At 37.6% G+C, this 27407-nt stretch overlaps 1 long non-coding RNA gene across 5 annotated transcripts in view; it reads right to left on the bottom strand.

Moving 5' to 3' along the window:
- Positions 1–27407, bottom strand: part of LOC144308680 (uncharacterized) — a 123967-nt gene that overhangs the window by 8555 nt on the left and 88005 nt on the right. For all 5 annotated transcript variants that reach the window (XR_013375050.1, XR_013375051.1, XR_013375053.1 and 2 more), the window contains 5 exons: positions 24298–24345; positions 24131–24175; positions 22678–22957; positions 9609–9782; positions 7687–7788 (listed from right to left, as the gene is read on the bottom strand). This is a non-coding gene — a long non-coding RNA (uncharacterized LOC144308680). The remainder of the gene's footprint in view (positions 1–7686; positions 7789–9608; positions 9783–22677; positions 22958–24130; positions 24176–24297; positions 24346–27407) is intronic.

Genomic DNA, 27407 nt, shown 5'->3' with positions numbered 1-27407 from the left:
GGACATTCTTCACCCCTATGGTTATGGTGAATTCAGAAAGAATTGTATGGCTATACATAAACATGTATTTTAAGTAATATTTAGATATAAGTTCATATTTATATACATATACTTTGGAAGAAAATGTGTATACTTTTCTGTGTGTGTGTGTGTGTGTGTATACTTTTCTAAGTAGGGAAGTGCATCTAAACCCCTGAGAAAAGACTTGTCTTCAGTGCTAGACAGGAGAGAAGTTTTGAGTATAAAGGGAAGCTTCTGAGGCAGGAGGGAATTTGAAAAGCCCCAAAGGAAAAGGGAAAGGCTGGGGTACTATATGGAATGTTACTAGGAAAAATCAGGGGGTCATAAAGAGTTCATGGGCTCTGCCTACAGTAGAAGCTCTGCATGCACAAAAAAGGAAAGCCATATCCTCACTACAAATTTTTACACCTGCATGGGCATACCTCTCATAAGGGTATACCAATCCTTGGAAAACCTCAATGGGTGATTTCCCAGGAGTCCCCAGTCTCTAAGTTTTGCTCCTCAAGACATGCTTATGAGAGTCCCAGCAGTGGGAGGATGGTGCTTGGACTCAAAGGAGGGCAGCTCTGTGTATGCAGTTCAAACACTCACTACTATAGCCACCATATAGATTGTATATAATGTGCATTACTGTACTCAAAAAAGGTGACAGTCATGTTCTAGTATCTATGAATGTCACCCTCTCAAGTAGAGCACTACACTCAGCTGAAGGTGGTGGCTCTGCCAATGTACATACACGCAGTTTTCATCTGATGCTTGGACTCAAAGGAGGGCAGCTCTGTGTATGCAGTTCAAACACTCATCACTATAGCCACCATATAGATTGTATAAAATGTGCATTACTGTACTCAAAAAAGGTGACAGTCATGTCCAGTATCTGTGAATGTCACCCTCTCAAGTAGAGCACTACACTCAGCTGAAGGTGGTGGCCCTGCCCATATACATACACGCAGTTTTCATCTGATGCAGAACTTCTAGCATGTGAATGATGACACCACTGTCCTTCTCTTACCTTCCTTTGAGTGAGCATCCCCTGATTTTGCTGCATATTTAATGTGCTGGTTTAGAAGCTGAGAGAAAACAAGCCTTCCTCCCTTTTTCTCTTCCTCAGGTGAGAAAGAACCTTATCAACATTTTCCTGTTGAATTTCAAGTTGTCAGAAGTGGCATATTAAATATGGTTTTCTTTCCACTAAAGCTAAAGCTTCTCCCAACACACCCACCACATCCCTCTGTGCCCCAACCTTCCTAGTCCTTTGGTCAGAATTCTATTACAACTTAACTCCAATACCTGAGAAGAAGCAAGGTAAACATGCAGGAAACTCAAAAGAGAAGAAAAGACAATTTAAAGGTGGTGCTAGAATTCATAGGACAGAAATCCCATTTTCTTCACCATTCCTGGATAAGTTATAGCCCATTGACCTTTCTGGGAATCAAGAGAGAAGATAGGCTTAGGGCCTATCTTAGGGCCCAGGAGTGTACAATTTTTCCTTCCCAGCTCTGGATTTTCTCCACTTTTCTTAGAGTTCCTGCTGTTGAGAGATCTTTTCCAATCTTTCCATTTGGAGGCACAGGCTTCCAGGTGTCCCTCTTTCTCTTTAAAAAATGAGGCTGAAAGATGGTGGAAGTAAGTAGGTGAAAGAAATCCACACACACCCCAAGTCAGTTATACTTTAAGTGCTAGGGAGATGAGTTTTACAAGAGTCTGTAGAGACAGAGATGGGTGTATTGAATAAAATACACAATTGGCTAAATTACTTGCCATGGGGAGGGAGAATAAGCTGAGGGACATTTAATCTGGATGGGCCTAAGTCCCCGAACATTGAGACTAAAATTTTATTTAGTCCATATACTACAATGACTCAAGTCTAAGTCTCAAATCCAGTCTCAAATTCAGTTTTGATTTATTAACATATATTAACATAATATATAATATTAATATAATATATAATATATAATTCAGTTTTGATCTCTTAATATATAGTAATATATAAAGAGATCAAAACTGAATTTAAAAGTATTTTTAAAAAATTTCCAGTCAATAAGCACAAAGAAAGATTATCAAGATCACTAATCATTAGGAAAATGCAATTGAAATCACAATAAGATACCACTTCAAATCCATTAGGATGTCTATCATAAAAAACAAAAACAAAACAGAAAATAACAAGTGTTGACAGGATGTAGAGAAATTGGAAACTTCATGCACTACTAGTGGGATTGTACAATGGTGGAGCTGCTACAACAAACAGTATGGTAGTTCTTAAAAAAAAAAAAAAAAAAAAAAGAATTACCATATGGTCCAGAAGTTCCAACCCTGAGTTTATAACCAAAATAACTGAAAGCAGAGACTAGAACAGATATTTGTACACTCATATTCACACAGTATTACTCACAATAGCCAAAAGGTGGAAACAATTCAAGTGTCCATGGTGGATAAATAGATAATATAAAATGTGGTATATAATACAAAGGAACATTCTGCCTTAAAAATGAAGGAAATTCTGACACATGCTATAACAGGATGAAACGGGAAGGCATTAAGTGAAATAAACAAGACAGAAAAGGACAAATAATGTACAATTTCACTTCTATGAGGTACCCAATATAGGCATATTCACAGAGAGAGAAAGTAGAATAGAGGTTACCAAGGGCGGGGGATGAGGAGATAAATGAAGAGTTACTGTTTAATGCAAATAGAATTCCACTCTGGAATGACTAAAAAGTTCTGGAGACAGATAGTTATAACGGATGTACAACAATGAGAATGTACTTAATGCCACCGGATTGTACATTCAAAAAGGGTTAAAATTTATGTTCTATATATTTAACCACAATTGTAAAATTCCCCTTCCAAAAAATCCCAAATACATAACATGCACAAAAACATAAACACCTTGGCAAAAAACACCAGCAAAACTAAAATGAGAAATAATTTAAAAATTATAAAACCCAAAACAAAAGTACTCTAATTACATACATGCTGTTCAATGTTAGCAATGCTAGTACATAAAATAGTGTTTTTCTTCCTCCTTTCTCCCCAACCCAAATTTCCTCGTTTAAGGTAGGCAGCAAATTTCCCTAAAAAGAAGTCGATTCAGCCTTCAGTGTAGATTAAAGGAGAGGAACATCAGGAAGCCCCCGTTACCCCAAGAAGAAATGTAAAATGTGCAACCTGATTCTCACACACTGCTCCAATCCTGAGGCTTTCAGGCTTATAGACCTCTCAATCTCTCTCTTCCCCTCTTCCCTCTCTCTTCCATCACCCCTGTTCCCACTGTCCCACACACGAGGTTAAGAAGGGACATAAAAGTGGGATATAAAAACCAACTTAATATTTCATCGTATAAGGCTCTCTGAATACTGGTTTCTCCTTGCCCTTCCTCCTTTCACATATACATATGGGGGGGGGGGGTGACAAGAATAAGAGAGTCTTAAGAGAGTAAAAGTTCTGGATCATTTGGTAATGTCATATAATATCCAAAAGTATATCCAGAAGAATGGAAAGACTTTTAGGTTCATAAAGAAAGAAGTAGCTTCCATCCCTGAGTTACAATAAAGTTTTGGTTCAGCTGTGAGGGAAACTGAGAAGCAGAAGAGAATTTGGGGAGCAAGAAAGGAAAGTTTTGAAAATAGTGAAGGGAACTGATAGGTGAAAAAAGATTAAGAGTTTGGCGGGGGGTGAAGGGAGAAAATTCAGAACTACAGAGCAGAAAAGGACTCATAAAACAGAAGTGAGGGCTATGTTCTTCTAGCAAGTCTTATTTCCATCTGGTCAGGTCACTTTCAGACACAGGAATTTAAATCACTATAATAATCTATAGATGATTCTCCCCTAGAATCTAAATCTCTACATTTTGCAATTTAGGAGGCATTTAAGAAAGCTCTCTGAGGCAGCCCAGTATCGAAGTGTGGGAAGGGTACCTAGACTCAAAAGAAAGCAGCTCTCTGAATGCTGATAAACATTTGCCAATTTTAGAGCCAGCACCTAAGTGTGCATGTTAGCCAAGCTGATGTTACAGGAAACTAAGTTATCCTCTCACCTGAAATAATGAAAAATACCTGCCAAAATATAGGAAACAATAGTTTACAAGTTACCAGAAATCAGGCATTGAAAGACAGTGATCCTGAGAGATGGCAGCAAACCATAAGTAGTATCTCTATATACTAGCAATGAACAATTATAATTTAAATACTTTAAATGGTACCATAATGTAGAACAAAATTATACACTTAGCTATAAATAAAGACATATACTGTTCTCATGTATTGGAAGTCACTAAGGTAAGATGTCAGATCTCTCCCACATGGATCCATAAATTCAACACAATCCAAATCAAAATCTCCTTGGAAGTTTTTGTTAATATCAATGATGTGCTTCTAAAATGTATAGGGAAAACAAAAGAACCAGAATAGCCAAATCAATTTTTATTTCTATTTTTTAAAAATATTTTATTTATTTGAGAGAGAGAGAGAGAGAGAGAAGCAGATTCCCCACTGAGCAGGGAGTCCGACATGGGACTGGATCCCAGGACCCTGGGATCATGATCTGAGCCAAAGGCAGGTGCTTAGCCAATTGAGCCACCCAGGTGCCCACCAAATCAATTTTTTAAAATAGGCACAAAGTTAGAGAACTAACACTGTCTGATTTCAACACTTAGTATCTAAAGCTTCAGAAATCAAGAAAGTATGGTATTGGTGAAAGAACAGATAAATAGATCAATGGAATAGAACAGAGAGTTCAGAAATAGACCCATATAAATAAAAATCAAAAGTTAAAATGTGCATCAACTGGAGATATCAGACATTTCTGGTGGTAGTGCAAAATGGTACAGCACTTTGAATGTTTGGCAGCTTTTTACAAACTTAAACATACATTTGTATGTGGCTCAGCAATCCCACTGCTAGGCATTTACTCCAGAGAAATGAATACAAAAAGCTATATTCAACTGTTTATAGCAGTTATATTCTTAATTGCCCCAAGTTGGATACAAACTAAGTATCTTTCAAAGGTGAATGGATTAAAACCACTGGTATATCCATACCATGGAACGCTACTTAGCAATAAAAAGGAGCACACACAACTTCATGAATAGTAATTGTATTATGCTAAGTAAAAATAGCCAAACATATAAAGACTACATTCTGTATGATTTCATTTACCTGAAATTATGAAAAAACAAACCTATAGTGACAAAATGTAGATCAGTGGTTTTCAGGGTCCAAAGGGAAGGGAAGGGGATTGATCACAAATGGACATGAAGGAATTTGAGCGGCTGACAGAAATTTTGGGCTGTTAGCTACATTATTGAATATGTTTATAAAAGTTCATTAAATTACACAACTAAATATAGTAAATTTTATCATATGTAAATTTTACTTCTAGGAAGATGATTTACAAAACTTCACAGAGTTTTCCCCAAAATAAGAATATTGTTCTTCATCGATCCAAAGCCCAATACCATTTCTTCTGCCTTGCCCCATCTTTCTCTCTCTCAGTAACCTCAAATTATTCATTTCAACAGCTTTATACATTTCAGGGACATCTGAAACTAACTGCCAAGAGAAACCATAAACAAAAACTCGGAAACAAGCAAATGACAATGACAAAAAACAAAGGAATGAACCCAAACTCAAATAAAAGCAAACGAATCCTCAACACATATAAAGACCATTCTAGCAAACAGAAATACAAAAACAAATCATGACTCAGATAATCATATACACTCACGGAATAAACCCAATTAAAATGATAATAATAACAAGAAAAAAATTGCAAATTCCTAAGCACACACATGCACACCACACAAATCAAATAATCAGTAGCAAAGAACATAAAAAATCCAAATATAGGGCAGCCCGGGTGGCTCAGCAGTTTAGCACCACCTTTGGCCTGGATCGTGGTCCTGGAGACCCGAGATCGAGTCCCATATCAGGCACCCTGCATGGAGCCTGCTTCTCCCTCTGCCTGTGTCCTACCTCTTTCTCTATCTGTGTCTCTCATGAATAAATAAATGAAATTTAAAAACATCCAAATATAAATTCACACACACAAAGTCCTAAAACAACAAAAAACAAACACACAAACCAAAATATAAATGGACAGCAAACAAATCAAGACCAAACAAGAATCAAATCCATATATCAAAAACACAAAAAATGAACAATACGGTGTACCCTCACAAACACAAGAGTTCCAAAAACATAGGTGCATACGTACACATACACACACCCTCCCAAATATACCCAGTTTGAGAACAGATATCAAGTAGTCACTTTCACAGCCTAGTTCAAATCAAGAGTATCTGAGACTCAGTGTAGGAAAGAACGGAGCAAACATTCAACAGCAGACACATATTGTGCATTCGTAAACATAATTAGAGCAATTTCTATTCTCTTCATTACAACCTAAATTTCCACCAAGGCTTGAGGTAAAGACAAGCAGCTGTGGGGAAATGGACAGCAATATTGACGAACACCAATTGCCAACTCAATGCTCAGTTGTAATTCAAAGCCTGAGGACATCAGGTTATACTAATTTCCCAACGCAGGAATATACAATATGCATAGTGCTTCCCATGAATTGCCACAGTTCTGGAATGGTCTCCAGGACTGTGTTGCTTGCCGTCTTTTACCTGTTTGTTTCTCTAGTCTTCTAGTCTCTCTTTGAAGAAGCTTGATTAGGATGGGATCCCATAAGAACAGAGAGAAAAGTCTACGCAATATGTCTTTAGTTCCAAAGGTCTGAGAGGCAAAACCTCTTATCGTTTCAATAAGTGTTTATATTTCACAGAAGACACAAAAAGTAATTAAAATAAAACGTGTTAAGAGACTAACTAGGGGATCCCTGGGTGGCTCAGTGGTTTAGTGCCTGCCTTTGGCCCAGGGCGCAATCCTGGAGTCCCGGGATCGAGTCCCACGTTGAGCTCCCGGCATGGGGCCTGCTTCTCCTTCCTCCTGTGTCTCTGCTTCTCTCTCTCTTTCTCTATGTCTATCATAAATAAGCAAATAAATAAATCTTAAAAAAAAAAAGAGACTAACTGTATGAAAAGTTCCAGTCACCATCAGAACTGCTACTGATACAGTGATATCAGAAAAGATACTAAAGTAGGAAGAGCTTCTAAGGTCCTAAGAAAAGTGGCTTTAATGTACAAGAGGAAATGGCAAAAGAGAAGGATGGTGATGGACCCAATCCAAATCTCGTTCCAAGGTCTCAGGCCCTTTTTCAACAAAGGTATGTATGTCTTTGGAGAAACTGAATGGGAACTTTTCCCTAGGGCCCTCAGATCCTAGGTCTGTTCTTCCAGAGGCATTTAAGAGTCTTCTGAGAGGATGGTGATTTGGCCAAAGTGAACGCAACTCTGGGCAATCATGACACCTCTTCCTAGGGCCACCACTTGTGGTTGTACATGTTGTGAATTACCACACTCAAAAAAGTGCCAATCATATTTTAGTATACCTGAATGGCACCTTTTTGAATGGGGCACTGCACAAAGTTTGGTTAAATGTGGCAGCCCTGCCCCAACGTTCCCCAGCCAGGTTAACCTTCATAATACCTGATGCTTCCAGCCCTCACAGGGCACCCAGGATTTATCCAAAAAATCTATGAAACACTTACCCCAATGCCCTCCCTCTTCCATCTCTCCCTGGATTAGTATCACCTCACCTGCTGCATGCTTGACTTGCAGGTTTTCAGGCTGAGAGAGAATGATCCTTTCTTCTTTCTTCACTCACTCAGACAAGATATATCCTCATTTGTGTCAATCTGCTAAATTTTAAGTCATTAGAAGTGATGCTTTATATATGATTTGTTTTCCTCCAAAGCTGAAGTTTCCATCAACACACCCACCACATCCTTCCCCAGCCCAAACTTCAACCTCAAACTTGCAAGTACCTTTGTGGAAAGCAGAATTCTAAGATAGTATCACGATGAGTCCCTATGCACGTGCCCTGCATACTCTTCTCTTTTGTGCAAGCAGAACTTTTGAATTTTATAGGATATCATTAATATGATTATATTATGTTTTATAGCCAAATGGATGTTACAGATGTAATTAGGGTCACCAATCTTTTGAATTTGATTTAATCAAAAGGTAGATTATCCTGAATAGATCTGACCTAATTAGGTAAGCTCTTTAAAAGAGGGTACAGTATCTCTTCACCGACCTCTTTCTCTGAACATGTTCATTACCATTAGGATATTTTGGACAGCTGGTATGGTTCAAGTAAGTGGGGATAAGAAGCTGCCAATATGTTATCAATATCTTGAGCTTAAAAAATGTGTCTTTGGATTATCACCAGAATGAAAATTTGCATATAATTACCCCCTTTCCATCTCCTTTTTGATGAAATCATTAAAATGTGAGATGAAATAATCTAATGGGTTGTCTGAATGTTTTTCCTAGCCCTGTTGGAAATGACTGATCCATTGGCCCATCACCATTACCTCTGAAAAGGCAGTAACACCCACCTCATGGGGATCCCAGGTGGCTCAGTGGTTTAGCGTCTGCCTTCAGCCCAGGGCATGATCCTAGAGTCCCGGGATCAAGTCCCACATCAGGCTCCCTGCTCATGGAGCCTGCTTCTCCCTCTGCCTGTGTCTCTGCCTCTCTCCCTGTGTCTCTCATGAAAAAATAAATAAAATCTTAAAAAAAATAGCACCCACTTCGAAAAAGGGGGGCTAGAGACTAGAGAGAGTGGCCTTAAGAAAGCAAATTGCTGGGGATCCCTGGGTGGCTCAGCGGTTTGGCGCCTGCCTTTGGCCCAGGGCACCATCCTGGAGTCCCAAGATCGAGTTCTGCGTTGGGCTCCCGGCATGTAGCCTGCTTCTCCCTCTGCCTGTGTCTCTGCCTCTCTCTCTCTCTCTGTCTATCATAAGTAGATAAATAAATCTTAAAAAAAAAAAAAGAAAGAAAGAAAGAAAGAAAGCAAATTGCCGGGACGCCTGGGTGGCTCAGTGGTTGAGTGTCTGCTTCAGCTCAGAGCATGATCCTGGGGCCCTGGGATCGACTCCCACATCAGGCTCCCCGTGGGAAGACTGCTTCTCCCTCTGCCTATGTCTCTGCCTCTCTCTGTATGTCTCTCATGAATACATAAATAAAATCTTTAGAAAAAAAATAAAGCAAATTGCCATGTTTTGGATAGAGTCAAATGGCAAGGAACAACAGAGCTTCTCTAAAAAGTTAGAGTCTCAATTCTATAGCTGAAAGGAAGTGAATTTTGCCAATTTTGAAAGAGAACTTTGAGTTCAGATGAGATCACAACTCTAGTCAAGACCTTTATGTCAGCCTTGTTAGATTTTGAGCCAAGGAAACAGTTAAACTGTGGATAGATGGACTGCTGACCTATAGAAGTTACAGGATAATAAATATGTATTGTTTTAAGCTGTTAATTTGGAGTAATTTGTTATATAGCAGTTGAAAATTAATACACCCTTATTGGGAGTTCCAAATCTTAATGACAAAACCACAAAAGAAGAAGAGAATACATGCATAAATAATGTCAAGGGAGAGAAGGAGAGAGACACTGGTAGAAAGTAGTAGTCTTTTCTCCTCTTACCCCAGAGAGGAAACAAAATGTTTAACTTACCTGGATTAATTTCCAAGAAAGAAAATAGCTTAAACCCTAGAAATGCACTGTTCCATCTCTCTGAAATTCTCTGCTTTTTATCAGAGGTCTTCTTGTAGAGAGGATCTTTCCAAATTTTTCATTGTGAGCCACAGGCCTCCATGTGTATGTATTTTTTTGGCCTAGACAAACATCCTAAGATAACATAGAAGGAAGTAGGTAAATAGATTTCCAGACCAAAAAACATTCTTGGTTTAACAGTGTGAAAACCAGGTTACCAAAAAGATTGTGGATTAGGAAGGTGAAAATTTGGAAAAATATAAACCTGTCTATGTTATTCACTACATGGAGAGAAAGTAAGTTAAAACTAAATTTTAAACTTAAACTGGGTTTCCCCAAGTCATCTTTGGCACCCCAAGTTGATTCCTATTTGTGGTCAGAGCCCCTTCTCCTTTATTCCCATTAGGGATATTATCAGATGGAACAGAGTAGACAAGAAACTTGCTCAATATCTATGACTCTGAAGGTCTTAGAGAGCTGCCAGGCAGAGAATTTAACATCAATCCCTCCCAACCACCCCCGCTCAGCCCTTTACATTCACATATGGTATTAGCTTAGTCATTTAATTCATCAGGAAGAGAACTGAACACTTAACAAGAAAAAAAAACAAAAGCTGTGGATTTGTCTCTATCTATCTATCTATCTATCTATCTACCTACCTACCTACCTATATCTACCTATCTACCTATAAATAAGGAGATTATGGTGGTTTCAGTAATTTATACCAATTCATATCTACCATTACCTATTGTAAAAGGAAAAGAGGCAAGGATGAAGCCTCCCTCTCTAGCAAGCCAGGGAAAGGTGAGTGTTTTCTATTTGTTGAGACCTAGACTGCCAATGCCTGAATGTCAGCCAACAACAAGAATGGTATTCTAGGTTTATTTATTTATTTATTTAATTTTTTTTGTATTCTAGGTTTAACCTACATAAAAATTCACTACGCAAAGATGGGAACATACCTCGACTTCAATCTAGATCTGGTCCAAGATACTGTCTAGTAAACCAACATTATTTAAGTATCTCAAAAACTTTTTTTGCTGTTACTTTGTTGAAAACCCTGATGGAAAGATTTTACTTGTAGTTCTCTGTGCAATGTTCAAAACTTTCAACTTTCTTCTCTATCTCATTCCATTACATCCAATGATGTAATCCCAAGGAGAAGCTGGTAGGCAAAACATAATAAGACATCCTAGTATCCTCAGATAAGAGTTAAAGATCCTGGATGCAAATGTACCCCATTCCAATCTAGGTCATTTCATATTCAGGCATGAGTATTTGCGAGTTTTCTCAGACCTCCTTCACCTTGTGATCAAGGCCATTATCCAAACTCTACATAGGAGACTACCTGCCTCAGATGTTCAATACATACTACTGCTAGATTTAGAATCAAGGGACTTGAAGTAGGGCCATATATTGACTTAAAGCTTGGATACTGGAGAGTGTCTGATTGGCTTCAAATAATACTTTTGCCTCTTGCCAGATGTGTAATCTTAAGGCAATTATTAAACTTCTTTTTCCTTTTTTTTTCTCACTAGTAGAATAAGGGTGATTATACCAGTTCCCACTTTAGGGGGTTCTGGTAAAGACGAGCTGAATACATGTACATTAACAGCTTAGAAATATTCCTGGCACATAGGAAAAATGAAGTGAAGGACATGAAGCATTGTGCAAATGTCTGTTTTTACCATGATTATTGTTGTTATCATTCTATTCCAGGTTAGCATGTTTCCTTAGGCAAATCCTTCAGCTGTCTTTGATTCAGTTATATGACATGTGCTATGAAGATTGTTATGGACAAAATCCCCATGGGGATATAAGTGTAACAGAACGTATGCAGGACCTCTATACTGAAAGCAGCAAAACACTGATGAAAGTATGAAAGTAATGGAAGAAGATATAAACAAATGTAGATATGTCATGTTCATGTATTATAATAAATATTATGAAAGTATTATTCAGAGCAATAGTCTATCATATGCCCTAAATGTCCCTGCATGCCTTTACTGAGTATGACAAACTGCAAGCATCAATGCCTTCCGAAACTGAGAAGTTACTCCAGCTGATCACATAGGCAACTAAGTAGGTCAAAATGACTATAGCATGACTAACTTGCAAATATTTACCCATGGGAGAAGGGGACTTGGCTGCTGCTTGCTACAAAACATGCTAAACTGGTGTACTTGTGTTCCTCAGTTGCAGCAATATCCAAATGATACACAACCATCTGGTCTACTATATCACCTAATAGTATTCAGGGGCAAAAGGAAATGGGGCAATCATGCTGACACTCCTGCTATTTGCTATGTTATGAGAAATGAACTTGTTCTGTCCACTGTGTATTATTACCACTTAGGGAGTTATAGTGTGGTTATTTCTTGTTCTTCTCTACGAGTTTGGGGTTCTTCTATGACAGGTATTAATTCTCCTTTAATTCATCTACTAATTCATTTCAATCCCAGTTGGATTATATTGTAGATATCCACATACTAATTTTAAAACTTATTTAATGATATACGGGAATTGGAATAGCCAAAACAATTCCAAAAAATAGAATTTCAAGGACTCACACTACTCAATTTCAAGACCTATACCAATGTTCAGGATAGTTTTTTACTGACAAAGGGATAAACATGACATCGGGAAAAAAATAGTCCCATAATAAACTCACAGAAATATAGTCAATTCATTTTCAATAAAGATGGAAGGACAACTCATTGTAAAAAAGACTGGCCTTTCAACAAATAGGCTGGAACAACTGGATATCCATATGTAAAAAAATCAAACGAGAAATACATCACACTGTATATAGAACATAAATAAAAATGGATTAAAGACTTCCATGTGAAAAGTAAAATGCAAAAATCATAAAAGAAAAAAAGAGAAGATCTTTGTGACTCTGAGTAAGGCAAAGAATTTTCAGATATCTCATGAAAAGCACATCATAAAATTTAAAAATGATAAATTATACTTGCTCACAACTGAATACTTTTCCATTGCAAAACATACTGTTATGACTGAAAATAACAACCACAGACAGAGAAAATTTTTGCAAATCACATTTCTGCAAAGGACTTGTAATCAGAATATAGAAAATCCACTGAAAACTCATCAATAAGAACTAAAAAAAAAAAAAAGGAAAAGATCTCAATAAACACTTCATCCAAATAGATAGGTGAATAATAAAAAGTACAGGAAAAGATATTTAACATCTTCAGTAAATAAAATAATGCAAATTAAAACCACAATGAGGGAGCACCTGGGCAGCTTAGTCAGTTAAGCATCTGCCTTCAGCTCAGGTCAAGATTCCAGGGTTCTGGCATAGAGCCCCGCCTCAGGCTCTCTGCTCAGCAGGAGTCTGCTTCTCCTTGCTCATTCTTTCTCTCTCAATAAATGAATAAAATATTTGTTAAAAAATCACAGTGAGATAAAACTATGCAGATAATAGACTGAATAAAAAAATAATATGTGTTTATGGCATTGATTATGATGATAATTTCATAGGTATATAATTATCTCCAAACTCAAGTTTACACATTAAATATGTACAGCTTTTTGTGCATCAATCATACCTCAATAAAGTCGTCTAAAAATAACCATAAAACAAAATAAACAAAAAGGCTTATAAACACCTAGTGCTTATGAGGATTTGAGCAACTTGATCTTTGGTACATTTTTCCTGGAAACCCAAAATGGTAAAGTCATTCCGGAAAACAGTTTTTATTCAGTTTCTTATAAACTTGAACATATACTTTCCATATGACTCAGCAATTCCACTCTTAGCTATTTACATAAGTGAAATAAGACATATTCACACATGCATCTATATCTAAGGTATAAAGCAGCTATAGTCATAATCAACAACTGGTAACAACCCAGATTTCTTTTGCCTGTCACTGGAATGTTAGTCAGAAAAAAAAAAAAAAATATATATATATATATATATATACATAAATCTCGACAAAAAAAAATATTGACAAAACTAAAATGTATTTTTTTAGGATACAGAAGCCAGACCCATGAGCTACATATTATATAGTTGCATCTATATGACATTTTGGAAATGACAAAATATAAGGATGGAAAACAGAGCAGTAGTTTCCAAGGTTTAGGTTGGATGGGGGTTGGCTACAAGGAACATGAGAAATTTTAGAAGTGATGGCACCATTCTGCATTATGACCCTGGTAGTAGATACAAAACTAAAGGAATTTTTAAAAACACATTGAACTCTACACTATTAAAGGAGTGTTTTAATGTATGTTATATTTAAAATTCATATTTCTAAGGATCAGTGTCCCAAGAGTAAAATTCTGTCTCTGTGACATTGTGGAAGACAGGGAAAGCCCTGGGGCATGCATCTGTTTCATATACCAATTGCTTTGAAAAACAAACAATAACAATCAACTAGTCAGTAATTCAAAATTAAAATAAGAAACCACCTAAAAAAGCACATTTCATACCCAAACCCCATAAATAAAACATCCAAAGCAATATAGCTTTCCTCAAAAACATGCATGAAAAATAAATCAAATGGCCAAAAATGGAAAAAAAATCATACAACAAAGCACTGTGCCCAGTAGACATAGGTAGAGGAGGCATAAAGGCAAAAGACAAGAGAAGGCAATATCCTGTCTCTTGGTAACTATAATTTTCCAAAGCATTGAATTAGGGTATACATATAACTTATTAATACACACAAAATATCACAAAGTGTTGTTTCTGATTCAACTCCTTCATCAGAATTAGAGGAGGGAGGCATCTGGTCATCTCCCTTTGTTCAATATAAGAATGTAAAATCAGTGTCTTATTCCCCAGACATTTCTCCAGTCCACATGATGCTACCCAGGCATATGGTGCTTATCATCTTCAAACCCCTTCTCTTAAGAACACTAAATGATTCGTAAGTTTTAAAATAAACTAAATAAAATAATACTGAAGAGTAAAATTGTCTGGGTACCTATGCATAATCCTTAATAAATTAGTGATGTATTGAAGATTTAAACATATTTTCATAAGACTGAGTGTCTTCTAAGCCTGTGAAGAAACTGAAGTTTCAATACCTGAGATAAAAAGGACTTTAAGCTTCAGCAGTGTAGGTATCCTTACTGTTTAAAGGACAAGACTTGAGAGGCTGGGAAGATGGCAAAATAAGAGAATCCCAAGCTCATTTCATCCCATGAAAACCACTAGATAAATTTATACAACTAGTGTAACAAATACAACTAGATAATTTATACAACTAGTGTAAAAAAAAACCATAAAACAGGGAGGCGGGGCAAGATGGCAGAAGAGTCGGATCCCCAAGTCACCTGTTGCCACCAACTTACCTACATAACTTTCAAATCATCCTGAAAACCTAGGATGCCCTCAGGCTCCCGGGGCACTAACAGAGGAACTATGCCCCGGGGGAGAGCACCCACACATCTTGGGCCGAGTTGCCTATAAGGCTGGACCGTGTGCCTGGCGGGACCCCAGGAGCGGCTCAGGTGGCACAGGTCCCAGAGCCCAGGGCACTGGGGGACACAGCCCAGGATCCGGTGCCCCCCCAGGGACAGGCGGAGGCCAGGAGGGCCCAGGACAGCAAGGAGCCCAGGACAGCAAGGACGCTCCTGCCGACAGGCAGCCCTGAGCTCTGCAGGTCCACGCCACCACCCCCGAGGCATCCAGGCCCCTACAGACTGGGAGACTGCAGTTACTAGTTACTGCAGGAGCTGACTCTAGAGATGGAGAGCTGGCCACCACCACTGTCGTTGTTCCTCCTGGTGTTGCCTTGTGCCTGGGACTGAGCAGGGCGACTAGGGAGCAGGGGCCTAAAAGGATAAACACCTCCCACTGAGCTGTGCACCTGGCAGGGGACTGGGCAGCTCCCCCAGGTGCACACACCTGAGAATCAGCACAGCAGCCCCCTCCCCCAGAAGACCAGCTGGAAGGACATCATCAGGAAAATGCAAACCAAAACTACAGTGAGATATCACCTCATGCCTGTCAGAATGGCTAAAATAAAAAACAGAAGGAACAACAGGTATTGGCGAGGATATGGAGCAAAGGGAACTCCTGTGCTTTGTTGGTAAAATGCAAACTGCGGCAGCCACTGTGGAAGACACTATGGACATCCCTCAAATTTAAACATAGAACTATCTTATGATCCAGGAATTGCACTACTTATCCAAAGCATACAAAAACACTAATTCAAAGGATACATGCACCTTTATGTTTATAGCAGCATTATTTACAATTGCCAAGATATGGAAGCAGCCTAAGTGTCCAATGACTGATAAATAGATAAAGAAGATGTGTGTGTGTGTGTGTGTGTGTAATGGAATATTATTGAGCCATAAAAAGAATGAAATCTTGCCATTTGCGACAGCATATGGATGGATCTAGACAGTATAATGCTAAGCAAAATAAGCCAGTCAGAGAAAGACAAATACCATATGATTTCACTCATATGTGGAACTTAAGAAATAAATGAACAAAGGAAAAAAAAGAGATAAATCAAGAAATAGACTCTTAACTGTAAAGAACAAACAGGTGATTACCACAGGGGAGGCAGGTAAGGGGATGGCTGAAAGAGTTGAAGGGGATTAAGAATAATACACTTACCTTGATGAATACCAAATAATATATGGAACTGTTCCATCAGTATATTGTATTTTACACCTGAAATTAATAGAACACTGTATCTTAATTACCTTGAATTTTTTTGAAGTGTAATCAGTGGCCTGAATTTTTAACACCAAGAGAAAAAGACTTGAAAATGGGAAGAGAAGCGGATAGGTGAGAACATTTTTATCATATTTGGGGTTTCGGATAGGATAAAGGTTCTGACAAAAATAAAAAATACAGATAGAATAGAAAACCATGAAAACACTGTAAATCTTATTCTCAGTTACCAAGTAACTTTGGTAAAATGAACGAGTCCCATAAGAAACTCAATGGGAAGCTTTTTTTCTAGGGCGTTCAGTTCCTAGGACTTGCCTCTGAGAATTCATCTAGAGAGTTTCCTGAGCTAGTCCCACACAGGGGAGGGTGTTAGAGGAAATGCTGTACTCTAGGGAAAGCATCACTCCATAAACAACTGGACACCCTCAATGCACCCACAGTGGCATCACATGTTGCACGTTGCATGTGGCACGTATTATTCCACACATAGAGGTGTCAATCACATCTAATTACAAATGATTGCCACTCTCTGGCATAGAGTACCACACAAAGAATGCCTAACGATGGCAGTCCAGCCTAATCACCATTCATGTTCCTTTTGAAAACCCCTCAATGTTTTCAGGCTGTGAGCTGTCACTGGCATTTGTACAAAGGACTTCTATACACCCACTCGACTGTCTTTCTATATCCATCCTTTCCCGAGTGTTGTCCATTCACATTTTAGAGTCTTTTTCAAGGCAGTTTCTAGAACTAAGAACCATTAAGCCCTCCTGTTAAGTTTTCCTGGTCATTGAAGAAACGTCTTTGTATGCTTTATCTTGTTTCTTTTATTATTGCTAGATAGATGATAGATAGATAGATAGATAGATAGATAGATAGATAGATAGATGTCAGGGGTACTATTTCTACACTAAGCCCACTATCACAGGGTGGAAACTCTGCTGTGGTTGTGACAGACTAAGAATACTATATCACTGATCATTCTTGTCTGAGAATATATATATATATATATAACACTAACAAGAAGTTTGCATTCTCCAAATCCATTAATTAATCAGAAAATATGCTTGATATTCCCAACCTATGCTTGTCACCTAAAGATCTGAGTCTTTATACCTGAGTACACATCTCAACTCCTGAACCACAGAATAAGCAGAGAAAATACACAATGTCCCAGAAGCAAAGAATGGGAAAATAATCAGCAGTTGGTGTGATGGGAAGAGTAGAAATCCCTTTCCTCCTCAAATATAAGAGTGAAAAAAAGCACACTTTACTTACCAGGAAGGATCTGCAAGCCAGAAAATATGTTAAGCACCTATGATGTTCTTATATTGCTTTCAGTTTGTAAAATTTGAGCCTTTTCCTCAAGCAAGATATTTTAGAGCATATTTTTGCATTTTTCCTTTTGGAGACCTGCAACTAGATACTCTTGTCTACCTGGACAGATTAGTCTGGGACACCAAAATATATAGACACAAATATGATAACTGGATGCCAGAGGCTGGGAATTGGAAAAATGAGGTGAGTGTAGCCTATTCTATGGCATTACCTCCCCTGAGCTCCCAGTCAAGGATTATAATATCTTCACGGAAGGAGAAAGTCACCAGCATTTCTTATATGCCCCACTCCCAGCTTTGCATTGTTGAGGGTAAATACCAGGTACATGTGGTGAGATGTCAGGGGTACTATTTCTACATTAAGCCCACTATCACAGGGTGGAAACTCTGCTGTGGTTGTGACAGACTAAGAATACTCTCTCACTGATCATTCTTGTTTGAGAATGACTGTCAGGCAGTTTCAATACTAAGATAGACAGGTTGAAAAGACCAGAATCTACACCACTAATCAGCACCCTGTACATATGGCAGGAGTGTCATCGTGAGAGAAGCAAGGCAAGCCACTGCCCATACCCCAAGCTCCAGAGCAGTGAATTGGAGATTTCTGCCTCATGTGAGAAGATGGTCTTAATAACAGAGAGCATTAAAATTATCTTTAAAAATATGACTTCATTTGTAACATACTGTAAGAGAAGTCAAGCCTAATGGCACCCCAGAAAACAATGCAGATTTGGGGGTAAGTAAATAAGATGAGGATGGTAGCTGTATGTAAGTAACAAGCTAACCCATGACCTAGCTTTGTCTACCAGAAAGTACCAGGTAAAGAGACAGCTAATAAGAGCCATCCTAATATCAAAATAAATCTGAAAGACTTGATTTAAAAAACTACTTGTTCAATGCGATTCATGTTATTTTTATTTAACTCTGAGGGAATTCATTTTCCCTATGACATTTCTGAAAACCATAGAGAAGTCAGCCTTTGATTAGGAAACCTAAGAGCTGGATATAATGCACACAGGGGTAGACAGCTAGACAGAGATATCAGGAAAAGAAACAAAGAGAAATCTACTAAAACTAGTGTCATCTCAGAGTAACTATGTGTCTACAGAAAGCTGTGCCCTCTGGGGAACAACAGAAGAAAACTCATTCCAGATGAAGTAGACTTCACTAACATATCCCAGCCAATTCAATAAACAAATTAAAAAGTAGACAACAACAATACAATTCCCAGGAGGGTATCAGTATCCTGAGTATAGGATGTGCTGTTTTATAGGAAATTATGAGATATGCAAAGAAAATATAATGTAACTCTTACACAGGACAAAAAAAGATGACAAAAAAACTGCCCATGAGAGTGCCCAGAATGTTTATATTAACATTCAAAGATTTTAAAGCAACTATTATAAACTTTTTCAAAGAAATAAAAGCCATGTTTGAGAAGTAAAAGAGATTATGATGGTAAAGTCATCTAAAGTGTATAAATGGCAAGAGTTCATTCTTTATTATGGCTGAATAATATTCTATAGTATATGTTACATATGCCACGTCTTTTTTACTCATTCATCTATCAATGAGTCCTTGGGTTGCTTCCATATCTTGGCTATTATAAATAACACTGTAATAAACAGGGGCACACATATCTTATCTTTTCAAATTAGCATTTTTGTTTTCTTTGGGTAAATAGTAGTGGAAATACTGGATCATATGATAATTCTACCTTTAATTTTTGAGGAACCTCCATACCGTTTTCCATGAGGGCTGTATCAATATACATTCCCACCAACCGTATACAAGGTTTCCTTTTTCTCCACAACATTGCCAATTTGCCAAACACAACACTTTTCTTGTATTTTTTTTATTTTAGCCATTCTGACTGGTGTGAGGGGTATCATATTGTGGTTTGATTTGCATTTCCTTGGTGATGAGTGATGTTGAGCATCTTTTCATGTGTTTGTTGGCCATCTGTATGTCTTCTTTAGAAAAGTGTTTATTCAGTTCTTCTACCCATTTATAATTGGATTATTTATGGGGTTTTTTTGGTACTGAATTGTATAAATTCCTTATATATTTTGGATATTAACCCTATATTAAATGTATCATTTGCAAATATTTTCTCCCATTTAGTAAGCTGCCTTTTGGTTTTGTTGATATCTGGAAAAGAAAACTCATTGCATACAAGTGATCCTTACATTTAAGAACTAAGTGAAATAAGTCCATAGTGAAAGACAAATACCATTTAGCTTCATTCATATGTGGAATTTAAGAAACAGCAAATTAACAAACAAAGCAAAAAAGAGAGACAAACAAAAAAAATCAAATTCTTAGAACAAATTGATGGTTGCCAAAGGGGAGGTAGGTTAAAGGAGGGATGAAATCCATAAAAGGGATTAAGAGTACACTTATCTTGATGAGTGTTGAAAAATGTATAGAATCGTTAAATCATTATATTGTACACCTGAAACTAATATGACACTCTATGTTAACTCTACTTGAATAAAAATAAATTTCAAACAGTAAAATAAGGCAATAAAAAGGTAGGAAATATTTTTTCAAAGTAGGAAAATCTGGATTTTAAGTGTATAATGGGGGTGCCTGGCTGGCTCAGGTAGTAGAGCATGCAACTCTTGATCTCAGGGTCTTGGGTTCAAGCTCCACGCTGGGCATAGAGCTTACATTTAAAAAATAGTAAATACAAAAAATTAGTAAATACACAATAACTGAAGTGAATAAATTCAACAGAGGTTCTCAGCAATAGATTATAGCTAGCAAGAAAAAAAAAGATTCCACATAGATTGATAATGGTAGTGCATATAAGAAAAAAAGAGTCAATGGAATGAATAAAAATTATCAGAGCCTTAAGAAAAGTGGAACACCAGAAAGTAAGTGCACAAAATACGATTTATGAGATAACCAGCAGGAAAGGAGAGAAAGGACAAAAAATGTAATAAGTGTTTTGGAAAATGAATATGTTCTAAATTTGTTGAAAAATCTTATACATACAATAAGTGCAACAAACTCCAAATAGGATAAACACAAAGAAGTCCACACCAACAGGCATTAAATTCTGCCTGAGAAAAAGAGAGACCCTTGATACCTGGAAAAGAAAAACAACTTATTGCATACAAGGGATCCTTACAAGATTTAAGAGATAACTATTCATTAGAAACCACGGAGGCCAGAAGGCAGTGGGAGGATATATTCAAAATGCTGAAACAAAATGACAGTCCAGGGATCCCTGGGTGGCTCAGCGGTTTGGCACCTGCCTTTGGCCCAGGGCGCGATCCTGGAGACCCGGGATCGAATCCCACATCGGGCTCCCGGAGCATGGAGCCTGCTTCTCCCTCTGCCTGTGTCTCTGCCTCTCTCTCTCTCTCTTTCTGTGACTACCATAAATAAATAAATAAATAAATTAATTAATTAATTAATTAAAACAAAACAAAACAAAATGACAGTCCAACAAGAGTCATATTTCTTTTTTTATTTTTTCTTAAGATTTTATTTATTTATTCATGAGAGACACACAGAGAGAGGCAGAGACATAGGTAAAAGGAGAAGCAGGCTTCCCGTGGGGAGCCCGATGCAGGGCTCGATTCCAGGATCCCAGGATCACAACCTGAGCCAAAGGCAGATGCTCAACCACTGTGCCATCCAGGTGTCCCAAGAATCATATTTCTAAGACTAAAACCTTGATAATGCCTTAAAAGAACTCATAGAACAAAAAATGATAAATTGTACTTAATCAAAACTGGAATTGTTTGCTCTTCACAACATACTATTAAGAGAATGAAAAAACATAACATAGACTGAGATATATGAGCAAATCATGTTTCCATCTAAGATGTATTCAGACTCTAAAAATTCTTAAATGTCATTAATAATAAATCAAACAATTGGAACATAAATGGCAAATAATAAGAGATGGTCAACATTTGCAGTCAACATAAAGGGGCATATTGAAACCATAACAAATATCTATACAAATAAAAAAAACAAAAACAAAACTACACAAATATTAGAATGGCTATATAAAAACAAAACAAGAGACACCTGGGTGGCTCAATGGTTGAGTGGCTACCTTCGGCTCAGGGTGTGACCCCGGAATTTTGGGATCGAGTCCCACGTTGGGCTCCCCGCAAGGAGCCTGCTTCTCTCTCTGCCTATGTCTCTGCCTTCTCTCTCTGTCTTTCATGAATAAATAAATAAAATCTTAAAAAAAAAAAAAAAAAAAACAAGACAAAAGCTGTCAATATCCCAGGTACTGGTGACAATATGGGTAACTGTAAAAATTTGATACATTTTTTTATGGCAGCACAAAATGTTAAAGCAGTTCTGGGAAAAAGAGCTTTTTTTCTTATTTATTTTAAATTAAACTTTATTTGCCATAAATCCTACAAACTCCACCCTCAGCTTTTTGCATAAGTAAAATGAAACTTGTGTTTATACACAGGGAGCTGAAAATGATGTACAGGGTAAGAGGAACTGCTATAAATAGGCCTTCAGTAATGTAGTGGTGAGGTTGTGGGGGGAGAGGAAGTGTTCTATAGTCCTATCATGGGTTTCTGCTTTTAGTAAGCATATGCCTCTGGACTGTGAACTTCATAAGTTTTTTTCTCAGTGTTTTCCTCCTCTCTTAGGTATGACTAGATGGCTAGAGTGGGCTGAAACTGGGTTTTCCCTTCCCCAGATCCATTATGCTCTGACAATATCCTAGCAGATTAGGCTCTGGTTAACTAGACTCTTTTGAGGGGAGGCCTTGTTAAGAAGAGTAGAGTACTCTGGTTTATTTTAAAGTGGTTTCTTTTCCCACCTCCTGCCAGAAGGCCAAGACCATGTTTTTCTGATATTTCCTGCAGGAATCCTGTCAGTCTCCTAAAGGTAAATCTTACAAAATTAGATACCAACAGGCATTAAATTCTGCCTGAGAAATTAATAAATAAATTATGCCCCCTCATGACCCCCCTAAAGTTTTTAATTCTCAGAGTTGTTCACACTAAGTCTGCAGAAACTCATCAAGTTCAGGTTTGCCTACCTTGGCGCTGGCTCCCATAGTGGTTTCCACTTCTGAGTCTCCAATTCAGTAAGCTGAGATTCCCGATATTTGCTTGTTTATCTGTCCAATCTTGGGAGTAGTTGTTTGCTCTGTGTCTTCCCCTCTCTTACAAATTCAAGAAGAGTTGTTGATTTTTCAGTCCCTTTGTTGTAAAGATGTAGTGGCAAATTCTGAGCTCCTTACTTGCAGAATCAGAAACTGCGGTTGACATTTCCAGATACTTACACAAGTAAAATGAATCTTGTGTTCACATTCACATCTGTATGCAAGTATATAGAGTAGCTTTATACATAATTGCTAACAACTAGAAAAAACTCGGATTTCTATCACCTCTGGCTGGTACCCTGTTCAGTAAAAAAAGGAACTATACTGATCTATTCATTCTGTTTCCTCTCTCCCTTTTCCCTCTACTCTTTCCTCACCACATTAGGAAAGGACAACAAAAGGAAAGTAAGAGAAAAATTAAGGATATATATATTTTTTAAAATAGTGACAGCAAAAATATATCAGAGAATATAAGTTTCTCAGAATGTTGCACAAACCCTAATAAATTGGTGACGTACATAAATGGGGAAAAGAGCTAATAGATGAGAACAGTTTAACAGATTTGTTCACTGGGACAGGGAATAAGCTCTGCAAAAAAAGAATACTGTTTATGCAGAATAAAACAACACAATAGCACAGAAAGCCTGGTTCTTATTTCTATCAGGCAACTTTAGAAAAATAGGTATGAGACTCAAGAACTCAACGGGATATTTTTCTGGGACCTTATGTTCTTAGGCATTGCCTCTGAAAAGGCACCTACGAGAGTTCTCTGAGGTAGTATATAGCACAGGGATAAAGGGTGTGTAAGAGGGGCATACTTGCTCTCTAGGGAAAACATGCCTCCGTAAATAAACACTTTCAAGGCACCTGCAGTGTCATCATATATGATGCATGTATTAGGTGTTACTCCACTCACAGAGGTGCAAATCATCTTAAATTATATGTGATAGCCACTCTTTGTAGTAGGGTACCACACACAGTGTGTTTAGGGATGGCAGTCATCCTTAAACACATGCTCATGAATTTTTGAAACAACCCCCCAGTGGTAAGATGTGAGTGATTGGTGGAATTCATACAAAGGACCTCTACAGCACCCACTCCACTGTCTTTCCCCTACTTCCTACCTAGGTGCTATCTATCCATGTGTTGGAGCTTTCATACGGTGGTTTTCAGAACTGATAAATATCAAATCTTACTATTAGGTTCTGTTGCTCATGGAAGAAATATCCTTGCATGCCTTACCATGTTACTTTTCCCATTGTTATTTACAAAGCATAAGCAAGCAGTTTGTAGTCCCCAGATCCATTAATTAAGCAGTAAGTATACTTCGTATCTTCAACCAATGCTTGACTCACCTGATAGGAGTCCTTCTATCTGAGTTACCTACCTCAACTCCTGCAAAACAGAATTATCAGAGAAAGCACGCAGGATCCTAGAAGTAAAGGATAAGAGAATAAACAGTAAGTGTTGAGGTGGATAGAGTAGAAATGCTTTTCCTCCTCAGATCCATTTTACTTACTAGGAGTGATATACAAGATGTAAAATATCCCTAACCTGGATGCTGTTATATTCCTTCAGCTCTTGGGTTTTCTGGATCCTTCCCTGGAACAAGATTATTTAGAACATGTTATTTCATTTTCTATAGCATTTCCATGCTATATGGTGCCTGCATTTCCCTGGAAAAAACTAAGTCTAGACACCACAATATAGGTAACAGAGATAAGGGGCATGGATGCCAGAGGCTGGGGTTTGAGTATTTAAGGTGACTATGCCCAGAAAAAGGCCATAGAATCTCCCTCTAGCTCCCAATAAAGAGCTACAGTGTATTCATGGAAGTTGCAATCCTCCAGCATTTCTCATCCACTCTACAAACTCAGCTTTGTACTTCAGAGGCTAAATACCAGGTGCATATGGTGAGAGCTCAGGGGCACTGTTCCACCACTTAGCCAACTATCATAGAGTGGAGGCTCTATTGCAGGTGCAACATCTGAGAATACTGAACTTCTAATTTACTCCACCCTGGCTCAATCACTGGGTGAATGCTCCATATCAGGTGGGGCAAGCTGAGAAGATCAAGATCTATTGTCATGGACAAGTACCCTATTTATTGCAAAGCAGAAATATCACCCTGAGGGATGCAGGCCACTGCCATTAGTGCCAGCTCCAAGATTAGTGATTTGAATATTTTAGCTATTGTGAATGGCTGGCCTGAATGACAGAGAATATTACAGCTCTCTGTAAAGAACATGGCTTTATTTGTAGAAGAATATGTGAAAGTTCAAAGCTAACCACACTCTCAAAAACAATGTAGATTTTGCTGGTCAGTAAATAAAATGGGACTGTGGAACTCTGGGAGCAATAAGCTAAAATTTAGTCCAGCTTGTTTACCAGAAAGAAACGGGGAAAACAAAAAGAGCCCTCATGCTATCTAAACAAACTTCAAAGACTTTCCTCAAAACTACCTGTGCAAAAAAAAAAAAAAAAAACTACCTGTGCAAAAGAATCTGAATTATTTAGATCAAACTCTGAGGCAATTATTACCTATAGCATTTTGAAAACTACATAACAATACCTATAATTAGGAAGTCTAAAGGCTGAGTGTGATACAATGGAGGGAGAGCTTGACAAATCAGAAAAAAGAGTCTACTAAAAACCCTGTCTTCTAAGAATGACTGTGCGCATGCCAAAAGCTGTGCCCTAATAGGGAAAACACAAACTGCTTCATGATGCAGACAATACGTCACTAATACAGTGTTGCCAAGTCAATAAACAAATAAAAGAGCAGAAAACAACACTGACAACGAAACAATGCAAGAGAAGGGGAATCATTATCCAGAGTTGTTAGTTAATTACCTAAAATGTCCAGCTTTTATTAGAAATTATGAGACATGCAAGGAAAGGAAAATGTGTTCTGTACATAGGAAAAAAGCAGATAAGAGAAACTTCCTGTGTAGAGGTTCCAAGTATAATTTTTTTGAAATGTTTTAAAGATTTATTTATTTATTTATGATAGACATAGAGAGAGAGAGGCAGAGACACAGGCAGAGGGAGAAGCAGGCTCCATGCAGGGAGCCCGACGTGGGACTCAATCCCGGGTCTCCAGGATCACGCCCTGGGCCAAAGGCAGGCGCTAAACTGCTGAGCCACCCAGGGATCCCCCCAAGTATCATTTCAATAAAGACTTTAAAGTAAACATTATAAATACTTTCAAAAAGTAACCATTATTTGAAAAATAAAGGAAGTTATTATGATGTATTTATCAATATGTACATCTCATCAAACATGTATATCAAAATAGGTAGAAAAAAATTTAAGGAAAGAATACTCTAGAGTTTTAAAGCATAATATCTGAAATGAAAAAATCAATAGATGGGCTCAACAGTAGATTTGCATTAGCAAAAGAATCAGTAACTTGAAAACAGGTTGATAGTGATAAAACCTTACAAAGAATAAAATGAATGCAGAAAAATGAGTACAGCCTCAGGGAAACATAGAACATCAGAAGGCACAATAAAATATGCATAATGGAAATACCTGAAGGAGAGGAGAAAGGAAACAAATCTAAAAAATCATGAATCCTTGCACAACAGAAATGTGTGACAAATCCAAAGTAAGATAGACTCAAAGAAATCTAGTCTGAAAGACATTATATTCAATCTTGGTGCTAGGGTAAAAAAAAAAAAAAAAAAGGAGCGAGGGAGAGAGATGGAAGGAATGAAGGGAGAGAATAAGAGACTGAGAAAAATGAAATTATTTTTAGGGAATTTTGAAAGCTATAAAGGAAAAGGAACTCACTGCATACCAGGAAGTCTCAACAAGATAAACAGATGACTCTTCGCCAGAAACCATAGGGGTCAGAAGACAGTGCGGTGACATATTCAGAATGCTGAAAGAAAATCTGCCGACCAAGATTCACATATCTAAGACTAAAGTGCTTAGATGTTGCATGAAGGTGCAATATAAAAATTTAAGGTTAATAGAATTAAATCAATAAACCACAGAGAAAATATATGCAAATCACTTTTCTGTCAAAAGAATTAGAATATATTAAAAAAACTCTGAAAATTCCACAATAAAAAATAAAACCAATAAAATGGGAAAAAAATCTCAACAGATTCTTTACCTTAGAAGATTATGGATGGTAAGTAAGTACATACAAATGCTCAACGTAATCAGTCAAGAAAGAAAAGTTTAAGCCAAAATATGATCAATCTACAAATACTTCAGAACATTTAAAAATAGTTAATTCCAAGTGTTGGTGATGATTTGGGCAACTGTTTCTCTCACAGAATCACAAAAGAGTAAATTCTTTCTGGAAAACAGGACTTTTTTTCAGTTTCTTACCAGTTTAAACATAAACTTTGCATAGACATAGCAATCCCACTCTAGCTATTTATACTATTTATAGTGAAATGAAACTTGTCTTCACACATATATCTGTATGCAAAAGTTTCCAGTAGCTTGATTCATAATCACCAGCAACTGGAAATAACAGATTTACTTCACATTTCACTGTAATACTATGTAGCAATAAAAATAAAGAGAACATTGATTCACATAAAAACATGGATGAGGGTAGCCCGGGTGGCTCAGTGGTTTAGTGCCGTCTTCGGCCCAGGGCCTGATCCCAGAGACCCAGGATCAAGTCCCACATCAGGCTCCCC

Source organism: Canis aureus, chromosome X (genome assembly GCF_053574225.1).
Source record: "Canis aureus isolate CA01 chromosome X, VMU_Caureus_v.1.0, whole genome shotgun sequence".
Lineage (NCBI taxonomy): Eukaryota > Metazoa > Chordata > Mammalia > Carnivora > Canidae > Canis > Canis aureus.
This window is presented reverse-complemented; position numbering and strand designations above follow the sequence as displayed.